This window comes from Plecotus auritus (assembly GCF_963455305.1).
Source record: "Plecotus auritus genome assembly, chromosome: 1".
In the NCBI taxonomy this organism is placed as follows: Eukaryota; Metazoa; Chordata; class Mammalia; order Chiroptera; family Vespertilionidae; genus Plecotus; species Plecotus auritus.
This window is the reverse complement of record NC_137770.1, coordinates 92854225-92880701: the sequence shown is the minus strand read 5'-3', so window position 1 is coordinate 92880701 and position 26477 is coordinate 92854225. Positions and strand designations below refer to the sequence as shown.

General features: G+C 40.2%; 1 protein-coding gene across 3 annotated transcripts in view; it reads right to left on the bottom strand.

Annotated features, from left to right (window-relative positions):
• Positions 1–21913, bottom strand: part of AKAP6 (A-kinase anchoring protein 6) — a 495085-nt gene extending 473172 nt beyond the window's left edge. For 2 of the 3 annotated variants that reach the window (XM_080685019.1, XM_080685021.1), the window contains exon 1: positions 21772–21897. The gene's annotated coding sequence lies outside the window, so the exon portion shown is untranslated. Of the gene's footprint in view, positions 1–21771 lie in introns of all 3 variants that reach the window. The other variant, XM_080685020.1, reaches the window with a different exon arrangement.
• Between the last annotated feature and the right edge of the window lie 4564 nt (positions 21914–26477).

Here is a 26477-nt window from a genome sequence, read left to right as displayed (position 1 = left end):
GAAGAAGAATTCCAAATTCTGGACCACTCAACTTTTGGTACTTTACCATAAACCTGAAATTTGTACATGAAAATCTGTCCCAGAGTTCTAGAATGAGAAGTTGGGAAGTGAAGGAGTATCCTTTTGGAGCCAGAGCTAATGCAAGTGTTCAGAATCCTTGAAAGCTATATTTCTTAAGGTAGGTAAGCAACGACCTAAACAGTGCTTTTGGCCCCCTGTTTCAATTCTGTGGGAGACAATGGTCTGGATGTGGCCTGAGAATCACTTGGATGTACCCAAAGTTAGCTTCTTCTCCCGTTCAGTAAAGTGCAGTTGATTCTTTTTATGTTTCATCTGCAAACTTTCATCCTCTTTTATTTTTTTTATAGAACACATTTTTAAATTAAATCTTTATTGTTGAAAGTATTACATATGTCCCCCTTTTCCCCCCAATGACCCCTTCTAGCCTGTCCCTGTCCCCCATTCACCCTCTTTTAAACAGCAAGTAATTGATAGCAAAACCACATACAAGGAGAGAATGCTAAATACAATCCCATAGCGAAGGCGCCATACATGTCACAGTGCAAGCTGTCATTACACAAGGGCACTCTTTCTGGGCTTCACATCATGGATATCACAGGTTTACATACTTAGTGTGGTTTTCCAGATGTCAGGAAAGTATACTGTTCTAATAAAATCAGCCTATGATGGCAATCTCCTAAAGGGGGATGTAAAGTGTTTTGAGGAGGGATGCCTTTTGCTAATTTATGTGAAGGTGTCCTATGGGCTAGCAGCAGCCACAATTTTATTGCATGTTGTAAGAATGCTTTCCACTCAGTGATTCTGTCTCTGAATTCTTAAACATCAGTCTACAGTGAGAGCCCACAAACATTCATGACTTTTTGTCTATTTCTCTAAATTACCCCTTGCAGTAAATCTAACCTCAACTCAGATAAACATTCATAAATATGGGGAAAAATAATTTTAGACAAAACAATATCTCGTTAAAACAGTACCTTAAAACAGACATATCTGGCTGAGCTTTTAAGTACAGCAACTCATACCTGCTTTCAAAATGTCTACAATTGTGTTTTCCCTGCACTAGAATAGTTCCTTGACCTAGTTTCTCTACTGGAGAGGTCCAATTATGTTACACCATGAGGCTAAAATTTTGTCCTAAATTTATAAAGGAAGAGACTAATTCATTTGCTCTCATCCCCTAAAAAAAAACTACTTTCTGTGTGAATAACATAATAGTGATTTTTTAATAACACTAAATATGTCAACAAATATTTGTTGGGAATAATAACTATAGGGCAAGAGCTCCTACCTACCATGCTAGGACCTGAAAATACATAAATGAGTAAAATATGGTCCTTTTCCTCAAGAATTTCAGTGGAAAAGAGTAATATATGAAAACATGATGGTAACTCATATATTCTGAACTAGCAAAGTAAAATGAACTTTACTAGAGACATATGCTAGGTTCAAGGATAAAAGACGAGGAGAGGAATCAATTATATGTGAGGCATGGAAGAAGCTTCAAAGAGTTTGCATCAGTTGGTGATTTTTTTGTTGTTGTGCTAAGCAATAGAGCCAGCTTTCTAATTTAAGCAAAAAATTGGAGCAGATCACTGACTCCAAGGAAAAACTGAAGATTCATCCACAGAAAACACAGGAAAAGAGAGTGTCCAGGGGGATCAGGGTAGCAGGAAGGAAATGCCACCATCCATCATTGCCCTTAATTGCTTGGTCTGTCTTGTAGTCTGGTGTCCACCCCTTGGGCTGGGGGAGAGCAGGGCACCTGAACTGACACTTAACCCAACATGCAGAGGCAGCTCTGAGGTGGCACACTGGTACCAGAGGAGGAAAGAATGTGAAGCAAGCAAAAGCAGGTGTCCACCTCAGGGGCTCTCACTGGCAACCTGAGCAAGAGCAGTTTCCAAGTGAGGGGCTTGGAATCCAGGTTGCTTTAGGCTAACAGCTGATATAAATTAAAGCAGGGTATCTACTCTGTTAAACAGCCTGTGAGAAAAGAGAAATGGAACAACAGTAGGAATAAAAGAGGGATCAAGGGAGGGTTTGGGATTATTTGAGCATATTTATGGGTAGAGGAAGGAGCCAGAGCAATAGGAGAAATTTAATCTTAACAGATGTCACAGACCATGCGAGGCATTTATTGTATGAGACACCATGCACAGACTTCACCTGCATTATCTTCTAATACTGCCAAGTAGGTATTATAGTTATGTCCGTTTCACAGAATGGAAAATTGAGTATTAGAAACTTTTGAGTAATTGCCCTAGGTCACACAGCTACAGTGGCAGAGTAGGGGAACAGATACATTTGTTCCTGACACCAAACTCAATGCTTTTAACAAGATTTTGCCTCTTTCTTTAAAACTCAGAGAAAGTAGGTAAAGTGGGATAACACCTTACAGATTTGTATCAGGGAGGTACGATATGGGTGAGATTTCTATCATTTGCTCCACTTTTCTCACACATTGATTGAGAAATGGGAGGTTGGGAATGATACAGTGAGGCTGACCAGTGAAAGATTGTCACAATGTGACTGGGAATGGGAAAGGCCTGGTGATGATAAGAGAACTGATCTGAGGAGCATGCTGAAGACACACATACACACACACACACACACACACACACACAGCCCCCGATATTGCAGAGGAATCAGTGCCCCCTGCCATATTGCTCTATGGCTTCTACTTGAGGCTACCCAGTGGGAGTAAAAGGCAGTGCAGCATAATACTTAAGACAGACCTAGGCTAAAGTCCCAGCTCTGCTGTGTTACAGGAGGGGTGAATATAAAGAAAACCTTATTCATATTAATTTTTCTGGGTCTGAGCTCAGATAATCAGAGGTTACTATTCTTATCCTAGTATCAGGAAAAATTTCTATCAATAACAACTTCAATTAGCATCTGTCTACAAAGTTATGACCTAAATGTGATCAACTAGCAACACCTTTTCTACTTCTATATTTTTTAATGATTAGTAACTTTATTTTCTTAATCTTTGTTTCTTAAAATTCCATGATTACAGCCCTGGCCAGATAGTTCAGTTGTTAGAGTGTCATCCTAATATGCCAAGGTTGTGGGTTTGATCCCCAGTCAGGGCACACACAAGAATCAACCAAGGAATGCACAAATAAGTGGTACAACAAATCAACCACTCGCTCGCTCTCTCTCTCTCTCTCTCTCTCTCTCCCCTTCCTCTCTCTTTCTTAAAAAAAAAAATTTTAAATCCATGATTACCAAATACTATTTTTAGAGCACAGCAGGTAAAAATCTTGAATATGACAAAAATTTGAAATGCCTAAGAAATACCTGTAAAAAGTATTCTTAAATAGACTCGATAGTTAGTCCTCTGTGAAAGTAATACTCTCTAACAAACATTTAAAAATCACTTGAAAAATTACTACATTTCCATAGTTTAGTGTTTAGTAGAGAAAAAAAAGAAGTCACAGGACAAAATAAAAAGCAAGATTCTAGTTACATTTTTAAAGTATGTACATATAGATCATAGCAAATATCTGAGAAAATTTATACTAAATGTTAAATTATATTTACCTCTGGGATTGGATGGGATAGGCTTGAAGTTCCTACTCAGAGAAAAGGGGAATTTTTATTTTTCCTTTTCTACAATATTCTGGTATTTTTTAAAGTAAGCCTGTGTTACTTTTTTTTTTAACTTTCAACTATTTTATTTATTTATTTATTTATTTATTCATATATCTGTTTTAATCAACTTTTTATTTTGGAATAATTATAGATTTACAGGAAAGCTGCAAAGACAGTACAGAGAGTTCCCGTGATACCCCTACCCTGTTTCCTCCGTTGTTAACATCTCGTATTATCAAGGTACATGTGTAAAAACTATAAAGCTGAACTTGGTACATTACTGTTCATTAAAATCCAGTTCTTCCACTGATGTCCCCTTTTGTTCCAGAGCCCAGTCTAGAACACCATATTGCATTTAGCTGTCATGTCTCCTTGGTCTCTGGTCTGTAACAGTTTCTTGGGGTTTCTTTGTTTCTCATGACATTGACAGTCTTGAGGAAGACAGGGCAGCCATTCCGTAAAATGTTCCTGAATCTCGGTTTGTCTGATATTTCCTCATGATTAGAATGGGGTTGTTTTTTGGAAAGAACACCATAGAGATGATATCATCATATCACATCAGGGGTACATATCAGCATGATATCACTGATGATGCTAACCATCATCACGTGGGTGGCTAAGGTAGTATTTGCCAGATTGCTCCACTGTAAATTTGTTATTTTTCCCTTTCCATACTCCGTTCCTTAGAAATCACTATGTGTAACCCACACTCCAGGGAGTGGAGAGGTGGGTTAAGCTCTTACTCCTAGAGAAAGTAGTACTTATATGCATTTTGGAATTCTTCTATAAAAAAGATATTTGTCTCCTCTCCCCTGTTTATATATTCAATAATTTATTTATATTAACTAGAGGCCCGGTGCACGAAATTTGTGCATGGGGCGGGGGGTGTCCCTCAGCCCAGCCTGCACCCTCTCCAATCTGGGACCCCTCGAGGGATGTCTGACTGCCCGTTTAGGCCCGATCCCAGTAGGATCGGGCCTAAACGGGCAGTCAGACATCCCTTTCACAATCCAGGACTGCTGTCTCCCAACTGCTCGCCTGCCTGCCTTCCTGATTGCCCCTCACCGCTTCTGCCTGCCAGCCTGATCACCCCCTAACCACTCCCCTGCCAGCCTGATTGATGCCTAACTGCTTCCCTGCCAGCCTGTTTGCCCCTAACTGCCCTCCCCTGCAGGCCTGGTCACCCCCAACTGCTCTCCCCTGCAGGCCTGGGTCCCCCCAATCTGCCCTTTGCTGCAGGCCCAGTCACCCCCAACTTCCCTCCTCTGCCGGCCTGATCACCCCTAACTGCCCTCCCCTGCAAGCTTGATCGCCCCTAACTGCCCTCCCCTGCAGGCCTGGTCACCCCTAACTGCCCTCCCCTTCAGGCCTGGTCACCCCCAACTTCCCTCCTCTGCCGGCCTGATCACCCCTAACTGCCCTCCCCTGCAAGCTTGATCACCCCCAACTGCCCTCCCTTGCAGGCCCCTCCCAACTGCCCTCCCCTGCTGGTCTGATCGCCCACAACTGCCCTCCCTTTCAGGCCTGTTCCCTCCCAACTGCCCTCCCCTGCTGGCCATCTTGTGGTGGCCATCTTGTGTCCACATGGGGGCAGCCATCTTGTGTGTTGGAGTGATGGTCAATTTGTATATTACTCTTTTATTAAATAGGATATGCACTCATGTATATTTATTTATTGCTCAAATTGTTTCTAATTTGGCATTATGAGCTCTTTCTGCTTGGCTCCTGTGTCACTCGTCATGTCCCACCTTTTTGTTTCCTTACTTTCTCACACTACACCGATGTTCATACTCATGTAAATTTTTCCCTGCCCTGGTCCTACAACTAGCCATTTCTCCAAAGAGCCCTTATTCCTTTTATTGAAGAATACTGTTTAGAAACCAAGATCTGAACATTGAGTGTGACCCTTCAACTACTTTTGAATAAATTTGTTTAAGATTTAATTAGTGTATGTGAAGCACTTCTTAACATAGAGCCTGACATATAGTAAGCACTCAATAAATGGAAGAAAGACATTACTGTTGTTGTCATTGTTAGTATTAGGCATATTTTTAGTAAATTTGGAACTTCTAAATCCTAAACCAAAATTCTTAGTCATTATATCCAGCCCTAATAGGCCCATGAATCTTTCTATATTTCTGAGGCTCAGAACCATATAAGGCCAAGAAATAAATGTTCCTCCATCTCTGACCCAGGATTCTGCATTCTCTAGCCACGAAATTCTTTTTCTCCTTTCTTAGCATCTACACAAAACCATAAAATCAAAGCACTTCTGTGGGAAAAGATGTCCCTTGATTTTTAAGTTTTTAAGTTTAAATGAAATATGTGAAGGACATTTAAAAATAACCCCATATACCAAAGTCACTTTGGATCTATAAAGTGCAGTTTTGAATTTCTGCCTAAAATAGCTGTTTTTTCGAAATACTGCAATGTCATCAGTATGGGGATGGCAATTGTCCAATAGATCTGTAAAAGTCCCTTCAAACAATTCCTGTTCTGTCAAACTTCAATGCCATGGTTCTTATTGAGTAATAGGTACTAGAGAGTCCCTTTTATGAATCAGATAACCAATAGCAAGGGTCCTAGGGAGTGACTTAAAGGGGTCCTCTACCTCAAGTACTCTCGCCAGTTAGAGAGACCACCAGGAATCCTCTGGGCACGAGAATTAGAGATGGGTACTGGAAGATTCTAAAGGGGAGCCTGGGACCAATGGATAGGCTCAGGACACCAGAATAGGAATGAGTACGAGGTATAGGGCCACTCACACCTTTCAGGGCATTACCTGAGACCTATAGAGATGTTGGGTGAGGAGCACTGTTGAAAAGTCACTCTGGCTTAGGATATATCAGAGGGTACAGGGTAAAAGCGCTGCAGGAGGCCCTGGCCAGTGTTGTTCAGTGGGTTGGAGCGCCAGCACTGCAAGGTCATGATTTTGATTCCCGGCAGGGCACATATCCAAGTAGCGGAAGGCAACAGATTTCGATGTAGCTCTCACCTCTCTCTCTCTCTCTCTCTCTCTCTCTCTCTCTCTCTCTCAATAAAAACATATCCTCGGGTGATGAATTAAAAAATAAAAAGCACTACATGCTAAGAGATGAAAGGGAGAGAAGTTCCCCAATCTGACAAAACTCTTCTGAGTTTTTCAGTATCCACATTCTTCTTACCAAGCATTCTGGGTTTTTATTTGTTTTTTTAATAACTGCATTTTGCTCTTGGTGTTTAATAATGTACTAATTTTATTTTTGGTTATTCTTCCTTTGTCCCAGTCCTGCATTCTTCTGGGCAAAGCCAGTGGAACCCTATGGGCTGCAACTTCTAAAATCTCCCGGCACCTGTCTAGCATATTTCTGGTCTGGCCCACCTTGAACTTTTTGCTTTTGCTCCCAGCATGATCCCACCCAGCTCTCTCCTCTAGATCCTTCACCTGTGTAGTCCTTCATCTCCATCTGACTGTCCAGAACAGTCCCTGGCCTTTACTGATGGTCTTCAGGGGACATGTGGCTTTACAAAAAGATTCTCCAGGCCCTGGACAACAATCCCAATTTCCTTAAGGAAAAAAGTTATAAGAACTAAAGTAACCAAAGCCACCTTTTGAGTATTTAAGAAAAGTCTCATAATTCTGATGGGGATTGTCTTTCCTCTCCTCAGGAGGAGGTACAGAAGGGACCAAGTAAGCAGAAGAAGCAGATTCTTTACTTTATACATTGAAATATTCCTAGTAACTAAACTTTAGATTTTATAAAAAGGTGGTCAATGGGCAGAGGGATTCAATCCCTGGAGCCCAAGACCGCAAGTTCATATAACCAGGTGCATTGGTTTTACATAGGAAGCATGGAATTGAGAGTCATTTATGCCTAGGTTCATTTTTTTATTCATTCCTTACCAACTAAAACATTTTGCCAATCACAGATCATAAATTTTAACATAAAATGGTAATGTAATATTGAAAGATCTGTAATTTACTTTAAAATACTTTAATCTGTGATATGTATTACAATTAATTTACTAGTAAACTCCATTTCTAGACAGTCAGCTGAAGTGATATCTGGAATATACAGTCCAATGGTGTGTGTGGGGGGTGGGGGGTATGTGCCAGCCAGTATTATATCAGAAATGAGATGTCCTCACTCTTACTTTATCAATAACCATTGCTTTACCATACCACTTAGTAAGCTTAAAGTTAGGAATGGATTTTACTTTGCGATATTAAAGGTATTCACAGCATGTGAGTTAGCTAAAATATTGTAGAAACACTTTCTAGAAGAAAGGATAAGAATCCTCAGAGGAGATGTACTCCTTAGTAATGATATCTAAAGCTCGATCCCTACTATGTCCTGGTCTGCAATCACTGATGTAGAATTTCTAATTGCATAATGCTTACTAAATGATATAGAATCCTACCTCCAGCAAAACGTTTACTCAATATATAGTTGGAGCACCTGAAAGGAAAAAGACCTGAGCCTTTATCAAACCTACAGATGGTATGAAATATGTTGTGCCAACTTTACTAATGAATGTTAGTCTAATAAATATCTCAATGTATGGTAAACGTTGGTCTGAGGCTTGCTTTCATTACGACTTGATAACCAGTTTGTGGAAGAGCAGCTCTCATCACCTCAAACTTCTTGGGTGGCTAGTATGACGTCAAAAAGAACCTGAGAATTGGGTGTGATGAAACTGGCTTACAGGAATTCTCAATTTTTATACCCTATAGAGTTGTTAGGAGTTACACATGAAAGCTAATGGTAAACTCTAGAGTCCAGTACAAACATAGTATCTCAACTATTTTTCATTAGTATTACCTAAGTTTTCTCAGGGCTCATCACTCTGGAAATACAAATGAAGTGGCATTATTGGTAATATATTATAGTTTTCTGTTTCTTAACCTTCCTTCCTCTACTACCTACCTCACCAAAGTCAGCCACCTAAAAGAGGGCCCTCGGTAGAGTTTCATGAAGTTTCAGCATGGGTCTCACATGTGCACACACTCATGACAGTGTAGGCAGGAAGAGCTGCCCACACTCATTACAGCATTTGCCAGGAAGATCTGCTATTTCCTGGTACCAGCAGGCACCTCCCACTCATGCTCTAGAGCAGTGGTCTGCAGGGTGGGGGCTCACTCCATGGGAGATGTCAGGCAAACCTTTGAGAGGGTGAGGAAAATATTTGAGTTTCTGTTTAATTTTTTTTCATCCTTTTTAATTTTTACTTTTGTGTATGTTTTATAAAATATATAATATATTAATACAAGAGAGAGTTTAGACATTTTTAACAGATTAGGATAACAACAGGGGAATTTGGTCCTGGCCAGTGTCGACCCAGGAACCAAAAGGCCACTGGTTCGATTCTGGTCAGGGCACGTGCCCGAATTACAGGCTCGATCCCAAGTAGGGGGCATGTAGGAGGCAACCAATCAATGATGTTTCTCTTTCATCTCATCAATGTTTCTATCTCTTTATCCTTTTTCATTCCTCTCTAAATATCAGTAAAAACATTTTTTTAAAAAATTTGGAAAGTTCTGATTACAGCATCTGTGGATAGAGGGAAACATGCCTTTCTCCCTCTTGTACAATACATTCAGCTGAAGGCTGCTAAAGCAGTGCTCTTGTGCTCAAATGAGGTACAGAGTCCTTAGTGGAGGAGCTCACATGTACAGACCACTGGCCCCTCCCTTTTATAGGACTCAGTCCTGACTCCAGGGAACGACCAAGAGAGAATACCTCCTTGTGATCCACAGCATAACTGGGCTTGGAATCACTCCGCCTTTCGTAGGATGAGTTCTCTCCAGAAATGTCTTCTGATTCTGGTGCCAATATATTCTGTTCACTGATGGGACAGACCATCAACTCATCACAGACACAGGGCAGATGTTCAGTAAATGTGCTTAGACATGTCTGGAGCTCAGTGATGGAAGCAATTCAAGCTGAGAGGCACCAGACTACACCACAGCTGACAGAGTAAGGAATAGTAACCTTTCATTGCTAAATCACATAATCATTTCCAAGGCAAAACTTTACCTGTACTGGGAAAACCCCTCTAGGCAATTTTGTCCCCTAAGCATGGATGCATAACCTCTGTGTCTGCTTGCATATTCAACACCTGTGGGGAAAATATGAAGTTAACTGTGTAGAGCATTTTATTCCTGGGTATTCATCACATCATGTGAATAAAATCTATTTAAATAAGTAAATGCACATTTTAAAATGTGGAATTCCCCTTGACAAGATTATGAGAGTTTTAACAGTAAGTTATTTTTCACTGGGCTCAAAATAATTTTCTATGGAAACTTGTCCCCAAATTAGAAAAGAAGCTTAAGAAAAATAAAATATTATATATAAATGTTGATCGTGTGATATGATTGTTCCTGTCCAATTTAGGGAACAATCACATTGTTGGACAAAATGCTGGTACAAGACTAGAGTGACCACTGAAATCCCACAGGTCTGGGAGTGGGACAGAAATTATCCTACAACAAGGCCAGGCAGTGAAGCTGGCCCCAGGTAGTCCTCCTTCTACGTTATGAATTGCCCCAGCCTCCACTGACCACGCCTGAGAATTCATTTCCTGTATCCCAGGAACTGTGCTAGGTGCTTTACACACACTGTGTCTAAACGACACAACGCTTAGCCAGGCAGGTACCATGAAGAAAAGCAGAGCCCAGGAAGGTTAGGCACCTTTCCCTGGGCACAGAGCTGGTGTGTGGCTGGGACTGGAACTCAGAAGATCTAACTGACCCCAAGCCCAGCTCAAAAACATGCCACCTGCCTTCTTCATGGGAACCAGTCGTCTTAATCCTTCAAGGGGCAAAAAGGCTGCTGCGTTGCTCTCTTGTGAACATTGCTGTGAACAATGCCACTGTTGTGGGCCACAGAGTTAAAACTGGCTCCTATCCATTGGAATTAATTCAAAAGACAAATGAGAATCATGCCTACAAAAAAGAAATACATTCTGGTGCTGAAATCGGCGGTATGTAATCCTCTTGAGTCAGGATGTAGTAACTTTATATATCAACTTTGGAACTCTCTGATCAGATAAACTTTTACTTCCAAGTGAAAAAAATAACCAACTCTTTTCATCTAGGATAACACATCTCTTGTTCGTTACAGTCCCCAGTCCAGTGCCCACGCTGCATTTTCTCCCCTCCTCACCACAGTACGCCAGCCGCACTGGATACCTGACGTTGCCCTGGACACAGGCTTGAACAGAGCTCGAAAAGGTTCAGAGCACAGCTAGAAAGATGGTGGGGATGTAAGGGCCTGCCATGAGAAAATCTCTAATAATATCAGGTCTATGGTTTAGAAAAAGGGAAGCCTGGAGGTGGAGAGCATACCCTGGATCTATATTACACAACAAAAATTTATTTGGGGTGATCCTAAGCACATTTTCACCAAATCCCAGAGAGTTAGAAACTCTGCAGGACTTGGTGACTCAGCCGGACTTGGGTGAGGGGAGAGATGGAATAGAAGGCTGAGGATGACGCCCAGTCTCTACCCTGAAGGATGGGATTGAAGATAAGGCTTTACTCCAGTCAGAGAGTTCAGAAAGATACAGAGATCCTCATGAGTGAGCCACAAAATACTAGAGCTAAAAGGAAACAAAAAATCATTTAAATTTAACCCTCTTGTTTTATTGTGAAAGAAACTATAAACTTCAGGAAGATTATGACAGCAGATACTAAAACTCAGGTTTCTTTAAAATATCAGAATAACATGCTATTTAAACACAATAATGTCCTTGTGTATTACAACAGCCATGGGATGTATTGCAGATGTAAGAAAATTTTCATGAGGCATAAGTTTTATCTTGTAGTATGATGAGATTGCTAAAAGTAAATGTATTAAATATGTTTCATAATCATAAAGTAAAAACACTATGAGTTTTTAATTTTAACAGCCTACATTTTCTTATTCAGCCTGTTATTATTATGGTATAACCAGAACACTGCCTTCTCCCAGGGTGTTTTTTTTAATTGCTTTTGGATATTGTTATGCCCTTTTAAAGAGGAAGGCATTCTAAAAATAGGATACTATCAAAATGGTTTGAATTTCAAGGAAAAATATCTCACACCTGCTCACTGCAAAATAGTTCAAAAGCATGACATTTAAAGTATGTCTTGCTTTTGAATTGAGTATTTCTCAGTGAGCAGGTATGAAATATTTTTTTAAATCAAACCATTTTGACAGCATCCTATTTTTAAATCAGCTTTCTTAATTATTTCCTTCATTTGTGAGGCTGTATGTTCTTCTGGCCAAACAACTGTGTTGTGGTGTGCCTGTGCTTTGCTTTATTTCTCATTAGAGCATGTTAAAAGCAAGAATGAAGGGTTGACTATTATAGCATATCATTCTCCCTACCTGGTGCTTTTCTTGAAGATTCTTTCAAAATCCACCAATTCATCAATCAATCAATCTGAGATTTACAGCTAAGATTCATGATTTAAAGGAGAATGAATAATTGTTCCTGAAGGAGACTCAAATACACTAAAGAAATGCAAAGAAAGAGACAGCTAGAAGAAGAACCAATGTATCTTTCAAATGACTTGTGAAACTCCAGATCCCTCATAGAAACCCCATAGAGAAGAGGAGCCCATCAGAACTGCCTAGGCAACATCCCTACTTTCAGTGGAAGAATGTAGAAAAATTGGGCAGTGCATGATGCTTTAACCATCAGCCACAAGGGTTTCTGGGCATGCTATATGGAATAGCAAGAATCACTCAAGGGTGTTTAGAATCTTGGAAAGCATCACTGCAAAAGAGAATTCATTTTCTACATACTGAATGCAATCATGCTTCCTTCCTCACAAGGCTGTGAATTCATTCCCTCTTGGAACAAATATCTATGAGCACCTACCATGTGCCTGGCACTATTCTAAGAGCTAAGGAAACAACAATGAATAAAACAGACAAAAATCTCTGCCTTCATGCAGAGATTTTTTTATACCATGTTTTATACTTCAGGGTGACCAACAATACATAAGTGAAATGTGTAGTTTGCAGATGGTGATAAGTGCTATGGAGAAAAATTAAGCAAGGAAATGAAATTAAGTAATATATGTGCCTAACACAGCATAAGCATTTAAAATTTATTAAAGGGGTTTTCTTGCCATTAACAAAAGCTCTAAACATTATTTTCTTGGTTTTGGAATTGGAGTTGAGGAAAAATTACATTTCTTTTGGGGGGAGTAATAATTTTATCTCACTACTTCTGAGTAGTGAAATAATAACTTGTATTTATCAAATACTACCTTTGTGCCAATAACTTCATATAAAAATACCTCATTTCATCCTGTAAAATGAATATTTTCCCCATATTATACATGGGGAAAATGACACTCTAAGAAACTCAAGATCACAGATCTAATAATTTTCTGTTAGAGCAAAGATTCAAAGGTAAATACACCTAGCTCCAAAACCCACCTGCCAGGCTAAGAGGCAGAGGACCAAGGAAAAGGTAACATAGCCAGCTGAAGAAGAGACATGTTTCTCCATATTATTTTTAACTTAGAGGGTTTTTCTTTTTGTTCTTTGCTCTGGTTTGTATTATTAGGTTAATTGGCTATAAAGGTGAGTAAAACATATATTTTGTCTTAATTTTTTTGTTATTCTTTCAGAAAATAAAAATCATGGTCTCTGGTATGATGGTTTTCTCTGGTTCTAGGTGCTAGATCTTTAACACCATCCTTGTGTATATACCACAAATACCCAAACAAAAAATAGCAAAATGAGCGCTGTCTACCAGCTGGAAATACAAACAAATGATCCTTTTCAAAGACACTCTAGAACTTCAAATGGCAATGGAAAGGTCATATTACCAAACCTGAAGTGTTGTTGTTTTTGTTTTGTTTTTTGCAATAGCTTGCCCCAAACCAGAAGTTTCTATTTTAGATTTTTGAATCCTAAAATCCAGCAATTTACACATATATATGTTTATAGACTGATATTCTCCATGCAGGAGATTAGTGGTGAGAGAGGTGGTCCCAGGAGAGCAATGACCATGTTTCCTTCCTTTACTCCCTCCATCTCCTGATGCCCTAAACCTAAACACCTTTTCAGTTTAGTCAAAATTCAAATGTTTAAAAATCATGTTACCAATTATTTATTACTAAATTAGTGAAAACAATAATACCTTAATTCACCACTTTGATTATTACTTCTCTAAGCAATTATGCCTGGTTTTGTGGTTGTTTTTATTTTTACCTTTATTTCCAGAACTGTTCTTTCTCTTCAAGCAGCTGCTTTCTGAGAGGTATTTCCTGATAGTGTTCTAGAAGCAGCATGCCACTCCTAGCCAAAGCTGAAGAAATGTGCATCTCTCAGGTACCTTGCATGCTGCCCACCTTCCCAACACCCCCACCCCTTATTTTTATTTATTTTTCATTGAAAATGCAATGTAATAATAACACTAAAGTATAAATTATTGTAAAACTACATTTGCATACCTATTTTCGTGTCTACATATAGTCTCCTAGCAATAAGGCTGCTGTTTTAGTTATTTCTAGTTGATGTCCCACACAGGCTACTTACAAGAGTGACTAATTTGAGTTTTAAAGAGTCATTCTCTTTTAATTCACACAAAAACAAAAAACATTTAAATACAGTGCAATATTTGAATTAACTATTAAAAGCTAAATGTAAGCAGATTACTTATAAGCCGCAGTTATTTGGTTTTGGATGGGCTATGTTTATGCTGATGTGATGGGAATAAACAGTGGCAGGAGAGACGGAGGCCTGGGGGACTGCTAATGGGAAGGGTTATGCTGGGTTCAGAGCTATCCCAGGTGACAGCGAAGGAGACCGGTGGGGTAGAAACACTGAGCACTATGAATTGAAAAAGCTGAGGTGGGGAGAGGGCAATAATTTTGAGTGGGCCAGAAAAAGTAATGAGTTATTAAAGAAAAAAAACATTTAATCAAGCAATTGAATGAAAAAAAAAAAAAAACAGAAGATGAGAGGGCAGCCCCGAATGTGCCTGTAGCTCCATCTCGGCGCCTGCAGAACAAGGGAAAAACCACAGCAGATCCCAAACAACCTGGTGTTAAATCTATGACAAGCTGTCCAAGTCATATACATGTGCATGCCCTTCTTTGGTCATCCTAATTTGAAAGTGTATGTTCCTTCAGCACATAATCTTGGACATGGTAGACATTTCACACATTTGTTGATTGTTGACTACAGGTGTAGTTATCTGAAACAGCTGGTTCTACAGCTTATACAATGGTGAATATGGTGGCCATTAGGATTATTTCAGGGTACCGAGTACCCTGTGAGTTCTATTCCACCCATCTTCTAAGAGATAACATGAGACCCTTTTAGTTTTTTCAGGTCCTTGTTTACATTCAGCCCCCACTCCCTTCAAAAAAATGTCTTTTTGCCCTGGCTGGTTTGGCTCAGTGGATAGAGCATCGACCTGTGGACTGAAGGGTCCTGGGTTCAATTCCAGTCAGGAGCACATGCCTGGGTTGTGAGCCCGGTCCTCAGTGGGGGGCGTGCAGGAGGCAGCCAGTTGATGATTCTCTTTCATCGCTGATGTTTCTATCTCTCTCTCCCTCTCCCTTCCATCTCTGAAATCAATAAAAATATATATTTTTTAAAATGTCCTCTTCCTGTATGGCAAGTATGGTCATTCATATTAATTCTCTAACAATTTTCTGCACATCTGCAGATTAATATAGCCACTTCTCATTGTGACATGATGGGTGAGAATGCTTCACTACTATAAGGTCCAGGAGTCTTTCTCCAGCTTCTCATTAGTATAAGCAGTAATGGCAGATCTGGACTTATCAACATCAGCATGGCTAGAACTGCCCTACTGGAGAGGGTTCATTATAAATATTGACTGTAATTCCCTTTTTAATTAAAAAAATGTGAACTCCTCCTATAATAATATAACCTCAAATTATAGGCCCCCAGCCTCCAGGAAAGAGAATAAAATAAAAGGATAATGCTAAAAAGGCAAAAATACCCAGCCAGCCAGCATAAAAATGTTGTTTAATTTAAATGAGAGTTAAACAAAGAAGGTGATAAAAGTAATCAAGTAGTAAAACAAAGGGCAGGAGAAATAATATAAACAATGAACCAACAGGATGGTTAATTAGCTTGCTTTGCAAAGAAGATTTAATTTCTCCCCTGAAAGCAATGGTGGTGACAAATAAGCCTGACTTACCAAATATCTTCAAGTGTAATGTAATATGTCCCCCACTGCCTATAAAAGAAATGCCAATGAATTACTGTGCATGGCGCTGAATTGCCATGGATGCCTCTAAATTACCATGCATGGGGCCTTTGCTCTGGATTGTATTGACAATGGTCCTTTATTATTTTAAGCGCTACAATTTCTATTTGAATTGTTCCAGGACCCAAGCAACAGCAGTGGGATAAATGGATGAGGTTGGGGAGAACACTAAGATGGGGAGAATACTGCTCCATTTAAGGCAGTCAAGTCTTGCCAAGTGAGCCACATCATCGAATCTTAATGATGAGCCTAAAACTCAGATGTGTTTGTGCCATTTATTTTTATATCAAAAGTACCATATGGGGCTGGCTACATGGGTCCAGTGTAAAATGAAAATGCAGAATTCTGGGCTCAAAAACTATTAAGAATTTCAAGATGCATTAAAGCCAAGTGTGCATCCTGCGAAGCACAGGGCCCGAGGAAGCCTGTCCAGGAGCCATGCAAAACAAGCTGCAGGCCAGCGTCAGCTCGCGAGCCTGTTCTAGAGGTTCCGCGTTCTCTCCTCATTTCCCCTGACTCACAGCAGCTGCAAGATGACTGGAGGAGTTTGGAGCATGAGTTCGGAAGAACAGAATAAAACATGGCAGGTGGCTCACAAAGGAAACAAAGTCTCTCATTTGTCCACTGCAAGTCTAAAACCAACCAGGGGGAGAAATCTACCTTATTCATTCAAAATACCTAAAGTCTGTAGCTATTGCCAAAGTCCTATGAAAAGTTATATTCCCCTGAAAAGCCTTCCCACTCACATCCCATTTATAGAGTTGGGTGTGTGCAATTGCCATAAAAGAGGAATAGTCAATCTGCAAGTGACTGTCACAAGTCAAACATACCCTACACCTGAGTGAATGAGCACCTGAAAAGTTTCATAAAAATACGATGGTTTTTAATACATTAGTTAATATGATAATTTAGAGAAATGCTTCCCATTTAAAGTGATATTTGTAAAGCACACCAGGGTGAATGGACAGGCTGCTCATGGCTGGAGGTGACTGGTACACTTACCCCCAATGTGGCACATACCCTCACTGGCATGCTGGCTAGAACTTTAGATTTACAGGGCTGTCTGGACAAATATTTTTTTGTTTTGTTGTTTTGTTTTCTTTTAATCATTTTTATTTTCAATTACAGTTGACATACATCATTATATTGGTTCCAGGTGTACACTCCAGTGATTATAGTGATCATCCAAATAAATCCTGCACCCATTCAATATTATGCACAGTTATTACAATATTATTGACTATATTCCCTATGCTGTACTTTATACCTCCATGACTATTCTGTAACAACCAACTGGACAGTTTTTAAAGCTGAGAGATATCTTTTATAAAAATAAAAAATATCTCTTTAACTAATCTGTCACAAACTTTCATATTTCCTTATGTCAACTGAAATAGACATGTACTTTTTTACAGTTGATACAGTTATAGTGTTTAGGATAGCTTATGCCAACAAAATGCTAATGCCATATTGGCTTTGTCCACACCCAGCAATATTCTAATCCAAACACAAGCAGGAAAAACACACAAAGCTGGCCCAGCTGGTGTGGCTCAGCAGCTGAGAATCCACCCAGGAACCAGGAGGTCACAGTTCAATTCCTAGTCAGGTTGCATGCATGGTTTGCAGGCTCAATGCGCAGTAGGGGGCGTGCAGCAGCTGATCGATGATTTTCTCTCTCATGGATGTTTCTATCTTTCTATCCTCTCCCTTCCTCTCTCTTTAAAAAATCAATAAGAACATTTTTTTAAAAGCTATTACATAATGCTGTGATTTTACCAGCATATATGGGCCATATATGCATCTGCAGAGATATGTGCAGAGATAATGGGTTTATTTATTAGCACATAGAAGTCAATAGAAATAATATTACAGTATCAGAGAAAATAAATTATTCCACTACAAATATAACTGTTTATTTTTGTCTCCCCCTCTGGAATGTGGTGCGGGAAGAGATTTGCATCAGCCTTATTCACTGTTACTCCTGGAACATAGTAAGTACTCAATAAATACTTGTTGAATTGAATTGAATCTATAGGATCAAAACAAGTTATTATTCACTAATTCTAGGATTATTATTCACTAATTTTAAGAGAAGGAAATGAGACATGTAGCAGGACAACCAACTTTCTTGAAGTCCACTTGCTTTTTTATTCCCTAATTGGAACCTAATTCCCATAGTCACTGCACTTCATAATTCTGTTGCTTTCTGATCAGCTTCTCATTCCTGTAGCTCATGCAGATAAGAGCTTGGGGCCTCCTTGGAGCAGGCTAGGACAAGGGTTAACTTCTTCCCAGAACCTAGAAAAGGCAAATGAGCTCTGTGGAATAATATTTCTTAAGTATTCACCATGCTGGAATCAATATCAATATGCCATCAGTGTGTGCATTAGCCCCACGGTCAAACAAAGAACACCCCTTAGAGCCCAATAATGATGCTGGGCGTGGGTGGCTGGGGATGGGCAAGATGATGCACAGATGACTGTATCAGCTCTCCGTAAACACAAGGCTTCCAGGATGTTACACAAGACTGTCATTCTTGTATTTTGTCAGAGATAGGCAGTGTCTGGATTTAGCCACTGATACACTCAGCAAAATAACTCTCTTTTATCTTCTTGACCCAAGAGGTGGATTCAGAGTACACCTTCCTGGCTGTGAGATAAGTTTTTTCTTCTATCCTTGCCTAGTGTTGCCAAGGAATGAAGTTGATAAAACAGGTAGAGAGGTAAAACAAATTTGAATCATTACTGACTCAGGTAAGACCTGCTTTTAGTGCAACTCTATTATGCCCACACTCATTTGTGTAGCTTTTCCCATATGCAAATTCTGCTAGAAAAATATGTCAAGCAAGTGTCGTGGCAAAAAATCTGAGCATCAATTCTGCATTACTTAAATCTCTGGGATCAACGTAGGATCTGACCAAGAGTCATGCTCATCCCTGCAGTAAAACTGATCTTAGTGTTGCAAATGGGATTTCATTCTACATGTGAAATCTGATTTTCCAATTAGACTGAGGAGTGGAGTGTGATAGAGTAAAGATGACTGATCTGTATAGTATAACAGTTAAGATGTTATAAAACCAAGATGACTATGTAAGCATGAGGATGTCATAGTCAAATCACATTGGTTTGAAATCCTGGACCAATAAATTTTTAACTATGTGCCCTTAGCCAAATCTGTTAACCTGGCTAAGAAATGTGAATAATAGCACCTAATCCTATAAAGTAACATTGTTAACTCTCTACCTCATAATGCCATTTAAGAATTAAATAAGATACATGCAATGCTTAGTCCAGTGCCTGATACATAATAAGAACTGACTAAGGATAGCTGTGGTTCTTACAATTACTATTTTCAGACTCCCACCATGGCCTAGTTAACTATAAAGAAGTAACTTCTTTATAACTGTATAATTCAGTATTTAAAAAAAAGTAAAACTAAAAAGCCATAACCAAAAGCAAGGAGGAGGTTAGCTCCTTGTGAGGCTTCCATAATCTAAACGTGTCCACACAGTAAACATGGTCATGCTGATCTTTCACTCATCAGTGTGAAACAAAATTCTTTAAATTCTAGGAAGTTCCAGTGAAACACCACTCAATGCAGCCATGCAGCAATCTCTCCCTTCCCCCATACTCACTTGCCCCATCCACCCCTTGGGGATATATTAAAAATAAAACTAAGGCAACTGAAATAGCCTTCGCCAGTAATTAAGACATGCAGCTAATCAAAGAGCAGCAAGGCTGTGGCCCTCTGTGAAGAAACTGAACACCAAGATGACAGCTCCGATTACTAGGGCTTTGTTCTCCAGGAGCAAAAAGAACACAAAAGCATAAAGTTGGGGAACTGTAACTGCCTTTTCAACATTTGCAGGGGCACGGGGAGATTGCAGGCGCCTCTGAGCTAGAAGCATATTCCACAGATAACTGCGGCAGCCCACACCCACCAGCGCCTTCTAACTACTCTCAAAGAATGACTCCACTTTTTCTAACACTGCCCTTAAGGAATCTGGCTTTGAGACTTCCAGTAATTGTACAAATCACCCATGATAAAGCAGCTGAGAGCACTGTTAGACAAAAGAAATAAAAATTAAGCAAATAAAAACCTCATTAAGATGCTGCTTTTGGTTATGTTTACTCCTAGCAATCCATGTTCCCAAACAAGTCTTTCTTCATTGCTTTTCCTTGGAAGTAATACTTTAAAATCATTTTAATGGGCACAGAGTGATTTTCTCCAGACTCATAATCCAGCCAGCAAACACACTTTCCCTTCCCCCATCACCATGTAGCACTCCTCCCTGTCACCTTAGAGCTTCTGCCTTCGCTGTGTTCACACCCAGCAGTCCCAGCAGAGCTTTCTGTTCACATATATATGACAAAAAAGCAGGCAGCGAACAATCCATGCTCCTAAGTGCTTGCCATAAAGCCAGGCTGAGCTGACCTCTCCCATCCCATCAGCTGCATGTCAGCCACATGAGCTTAAAGGACCGAGAGTAGCATGTGTGTGATGTGTATAAACAAACTAATTAAAATCTGAGCTCTTTCATTCCATCTAGTGCCTAATGGGACCAATATACTTGACTCTAGGCAAAATAAATAAATAAATAAAATATATATATATATATATTTTTTTTTTTTTAATCACTCCAAGCTGGCTAGAGTTATTGCCCTTCCTGCTTCCCATGATACATCTCTTTTAGGCTCAGCAAGCAGCCTAAAAGAAGAGGAACTCGGGGTTGCTATTCTTTCCTGTAAGACTTTTCAAATAAAAACTATCAACTCACAGCATTGAGCCAAAAGACCACTCCCTGATTCCAAGTGGACATATTGATCAATTGAACTGACATGTGCCTCCTCCTTTCTCTCCCTTAGTAGCAATCAGCTGCACCAGGGAAATCAATTTCATTTCCCAAAACAAAAGGCAACACACTGCTCCTTATCTGACACTGTCAGACCACATTTTTTAGGGGGAAAAAATACAATGAAGGTGCCCAAAGAGAGAGAGCGAGGAGTTGAAATGAAGACGAGACATGTTTATCTGGAGTTTCAGAATTGAGCTGAGGTTATAACGGAGCCAGAGATCTGTATTCACCACAATCACGGAGGAGCCTGCTATTTTTGCATCTTACCAGATTCTGGATAAAGTTAAGCAAGAGTAGCACCACGGCCACTTCCAGAGGCTCTCCTCAGGGTTACCCTTCATGGCAACTGCTGCAGAGAGGAGACTTGTTACAAGTCAGCCTGCAAACAATTTCAGCTATTTTAGAGACTAGCTACTGATGGAAAAACATCGGGGCAGTCCTTCAACTAACTATGAAGGACATGAGCTGAAGGATTATCATATAAATCAAAAGGCTCTAGTAATTTTATTTGTTTGGGGTCCTCATGTTTTTAATAAATTCTCTCTTGAACATGCAAGAGATCCCTTTCACAGCAGGGTTATGTCAAATGCTTATTCAGCAGTCATTCCTTGCCATGAAGAAACTGAAACCAAACCGAGGTAAATACTGAATTTCACACTGCAAATCACTAAATATTTCATAAATCACAAGAGCAAATAGGGTACCAATTAGCTCTCCTCATAAGAAAGAAATATATGCCTTTACAATGCTGAAAGAATATGAACTACTCATTTTAGAGCCTATTTGGGGTTTTGCCCCAAATTATCTTATATTTATTAAAAATTCCATCAGAACACTAAAAATAACAGGCAGAGATGAAGCAAGAATAATTTTATGTATTTTGATTCCTTTAGGAGTCTTACAGCCTTTGTCTTATTAACCCAGCAGCCTGAAAAACAGATTTAGGCAAAACAGCTCATCTTTCCCTAGTCCATTTTAAGCAGACAACATCCCCCCCATCTCCGCCTTAGCAGACAGAGACTAACCAACAAAACAGCCATGCAATTAATGCCCACACACTTAATACTCACCATCTCCTGCTCCCACCGTCTTCTTTTGATGTTTACAGCACATCTGTAGGTTGCAATACTAGGAGATGCCTTGTTTGACCTGCTGCATGATGCTGTGACATCAGTTCAGATGATGCAGCTCATTATGGGAAAGACTGCTGTTGCTATGGCAACTGGGATGTGCCAGGAATCCTTGCTGCATTTCCAGTGGCGCCTGAGACAATACGGAAGCCCTGTAAGAAACAGACGATATGCAAAATTTAGACCAAAGGAAGAGGATCCCTCATTGGACTAAAATCCATAGATTTAAAATGGATTTCCCTGAAGGCACTTTGGAAAAAATAAAAATTACCTCCTACTTTGTTGTAATACATTTAGAAAAGATAAGGGGGAATATAGATTTAGTACTGAGCAAATATAAATTCAGATGGACAGTGTTTCTCTGTTAGGCAATTTGGTTACTTTTTATTCTCTGAACAATATTACAATACCTTTTTAGAAGTTATCAAAAGAATTTTAGCTCATTTGCCAAAGACAAACACACACACACACACAGCAGGGAGCAAAAAAAGAAAAAGAATTAAAAATAGAATATAAACAGCTGAGAAAGTGATTCTAATCGTAAAGTAAATTAGACACCAATACACAGGACCTTCTCATGCAGAATAGCCCCAGCACTCCCTTAGCATCAAATAGGCATGTGGAAGGAGTTTAGAATCCAGGGGTATAGCACACCACCCTTAACTTATAGGGCCCCTTTCCTTGGCTGGCAGAACCCTTCCCACTTACAGCCTAAATGGATGTGTCTTTTCTGGGACCAAACCTCATGGTTAGAACAAGTGGCAGACCTGCTAGAAACTTCCTAGATCACTGGCATTTCAAACATTGGGGCTCTGTTTCCCTCTCTTTGGGGCAATAAGACACCCATGAAGAAATTACTCATGCCCCTTCCCCCACAAAAGCTGGAACTGGGTGAAAAGCCACATTTAAATAGGACACAGTGAGATATTTCTCCAGTTGGTAAAAGAAAAGCAAATCTAAAGCAGTCACTCCTTTTCAGTTCTGAACAAAAACTAATATTAAGTGGTAATAACTAGGGGGAAAGGAGACATGGACAGAGCAGCCATCTCTTGCATATTTAATACTTTCATAACATAATCAAGCTGACCTCCATCCACTCCATCTTCACATCTGGGTAAGGATGACATTCTAAAAGCCAAAAGTCTAATGAGATGATTATGTTGTTCCCTCCTACTTGAGATTTTAAATGGCACTGTTCGCCAACTGCATGGGGGGTGGGGAATGGGATGGCAGAAGGAACTCAGGCAGTGCCCCTCTGTCAAACAGGGGCTGATAAAATGCATGAGAGGTGCCAAGATCCTAGCAGGGTGCACCATCAGCCACGCACAGAGCTGCTCTGCCCTGGATGAGAAGCCAGGATTGTTCCTGCTTCACTTAGTAAGTAACTGGGGGGCCAAAAACAAGAGGTGAAGCTTCCTGCCCAGTCACCCATGCTCTCAGTCATGGTCAGTGCCTGCTCCTGCCCTCTATCTGAGACCACATGCCATACCCAGGGCAGTAACAAAAAGCCACTCCAGTGCAAAAAGCATTTGTTTGGGATTCAGAAAACCCACGTGTTAATGCCAGTTCCTCCAGTGAGCACCTGTGTGACATCCAGCCAATCAATTAACCTCTCTGGGCCTCCAGTTTTTCATCTGCAGAAATGATGGATTTAGTTATTAACCATGGTTTTCAATGGCTTTTCGTTCTGCCCTGATTGAGGGGGGAGAAGAACCCATGAGCCAAGACTAATGATCCCTTCTCAACCCCAACCCCTACCTTATCCACCCTGAAGACACCTCTGAAGACTCAGCCTCTAGAGACGATGGAGTGAAAGTCATAGATCCAGAACAATATCATCAGCCTTTTCGGAGCTGAAGTTCCATGGGTCTGTAGAGAGGAGACGGGTGGGATCAGGTGTTCCAGACTTGATTTGGCTTCTCAGAATGAGAGGAATCTTCTCAGCCCCCTTTGCCAAAGCAAGTCATTTGGTGTGAAGAGATGGATGACTCAATAAATGTGAGGCCTGGTCAGACTTTTAACAACCTGAACTGCCTGAATGGCCCAGATTGGGTGAAAAAAGAGACCCATAAAGTAGAAGCAAGTCATGAAGTGTTGTCTTGCCTTGTGAATGGGCCTATAGTAATGCACTGTGGACTTTGCAGTGGCCTTTCTCACTGTCCTCACATCCCTATCTCATGAGTTTGTTTTGAGCATACAATAATGTATATAAAAGCATTTGAAAACCAGTACATCATAGAAATGTCAAACCTTGTTAATATTGTTCTTAGTAACCCACTCATTCCAATCAGTGGAGGTTCTTTAGCTCTCACCTATAGCTCCAGCCAGATTCTGGACTCTGAAATAAGATGGTTAGGAAATGGCTTGCAAAGTCTGCACAGCTACCAAGGAGGCCTTACTCCTCACCACTCACTCCAGATGAGTTCAGGGAAAGAACAGGGGATCTTCTCGGAGCACAGGACCAGGGCCATGGGCAACAATGAACAAATAAGTTTCTCCTGGAGTGCAGAATCACGTGCAGATCGATGAACTGAGGCAGAGAGATTCAGACCTCAATGACTGCAGGTATACCTTGTCTTATTGCACTTCACAGATGTTACATGTTTTACAAATTGATGTAAAAAATCACTTTATTGCAGTGGTCTGGAACTGAACCAACAGAAAATGCCTGTAGTAGGACTTCAGAAAATCGCTGTGGTTCAGAGCCCATGCATCTCCCATTTTGCCTCTGATGAAGACCACTCTGCATCACCAACAAATCCTGGCCTTTCAGCTGAACGTGGAGTTGACATGGGATTTTGGGAAGCTCCCTTGGCATATGAATATGTATGTTGTAAGGGGAAAGGGAGCAAAAAGATATTTGGAGGACAGCAGGAGACTTGTAACAGTTACTGGGATTGCTCACCAATATCTATGTTCTCCTTTTTCTCCTAGGCACATTCCCAGTGTCCTTATCTCTAAGTGGACCTTGGGACTAGTTCTCACCAATGGAATGTGAGTGAAAGTGGATAGTGACACCCCCAAAAGTGGTTAGGAACACGTGTGCCTTCTCCATATTTCCTCCCCTGCTAGTTGGATGAAAAAAAAATCTAATGGAGCCCTGGCTGGGTGGCTCAGTTGGTTGGAGCATCATCCTGTACACCAAAAGGGTTTGATCCCTGGTCGGGGCACGTATGGGAGACAAATGATCAATGTCTTTCACCTTTCTCTCTCTCTCTCTTTCTCTCCTCTCTCTCTCTCCCTCTCCCTTTCTCCCTCCCTCCCTCTCTTCCTCTCTCTTTACTTCCTCTCTCTTTAAAAGTCAATTAGAAAAAACATATCCTCGGGTGAGAATTAACTAAAAAAAATATCTAGTGGAGAACTCAAGCCCTGGAAGATAATGGCCCCATGCTATGAATGGAGCCTGGGTTCCTAAATGACCACGAGGCATAGCTATTCTCTCCCAACTACTACTGAACCACAGAACACTGCAGTGAGTGAAAAATAAACCTTTACTGTATTAAGCCACTGAGATGTTGGGGTAGTTTATTACAGATAATTACAAAATATAGCAATACAATAAATTTATGATATTATTTATTACTATTTGTTATAAACTGACAATGTTACAAATAGGTTCCCTTATTACAGACTTTTTCAGTGACTGATATGTTGATATGCATTGAGACTCTCCCATGGGTAAAATATAGTATATAGTACTTTCCTAATTTCTTTAATCATAAAATCCTTCCTTTCATGGACTAATGTCCCATTGGTTGTAGACTAACAGTATGGGAAACATGATTGCAAACAATAATGGATTAGAACCACTCCCTCCTCTCCCCCTCCCCCCAGCTCCTGATGCAGCCTGGAGGCTAGGGGAGAGGAAAAAGTGTATGCTCATCAGTACAACCCAGTCTGCCTCCAATCTTACTCTGCACCCTGAACTGGCAAGGCAGAAATTTGGTGATGTTATTATGTTTTCTCCTGGACATTTTCCCCCAATTATAATTAGGAGTTGTGACCCAAATCCTTACCATTTCAGCAGCAAATGAGTTGTTTCCAAATCATGAGCTTGTGGCATATATATATATATATATATATATATATATATATAGCATTTATATTTTAGTTTAGCTGAAACCGGTTTGGCTCAGTGGATAGAGAGTCGGCCTGCGGACTGAAAGGTCCCGGGTTCGATTCCGGTCAAGGGCATGTACCTTGGTTGCGGGCACATCCCCAGTGGGAGGTGTGCAGGAGGCAGCTGATCGATGTTTCTCTCTCATCGATGTTTCTAGCTCTCTATCTCTCTCCCTTCCTCTCTGTGAAATATCAATAAAATATATATATAAAAAAAAAGAATTTTTTTTTTTAATATTTTAGTTTAAAAATCTGAAAGCCATTCCTGGAAATGTGACAGGCTTGCATCCCTTAGCATACCACATGAAAATGTCTAGGTCTGAGGAACATTTGTTGTTAGCTAACAACTATTGGGGAAATACTAGCTGATTTCACAGGTAAGCCTCCAAATTATCCTGACTAAATACTATAATTGTTTATTTCTTGTTCACTTGAAGTCTAAATGATGTTCCCAAGTACAAGTGACCTTGTATGTGGTCATTCAGGGGCTCCATCTTGAGGTTTCATCTTCCTCTGGAGCCCTAGAG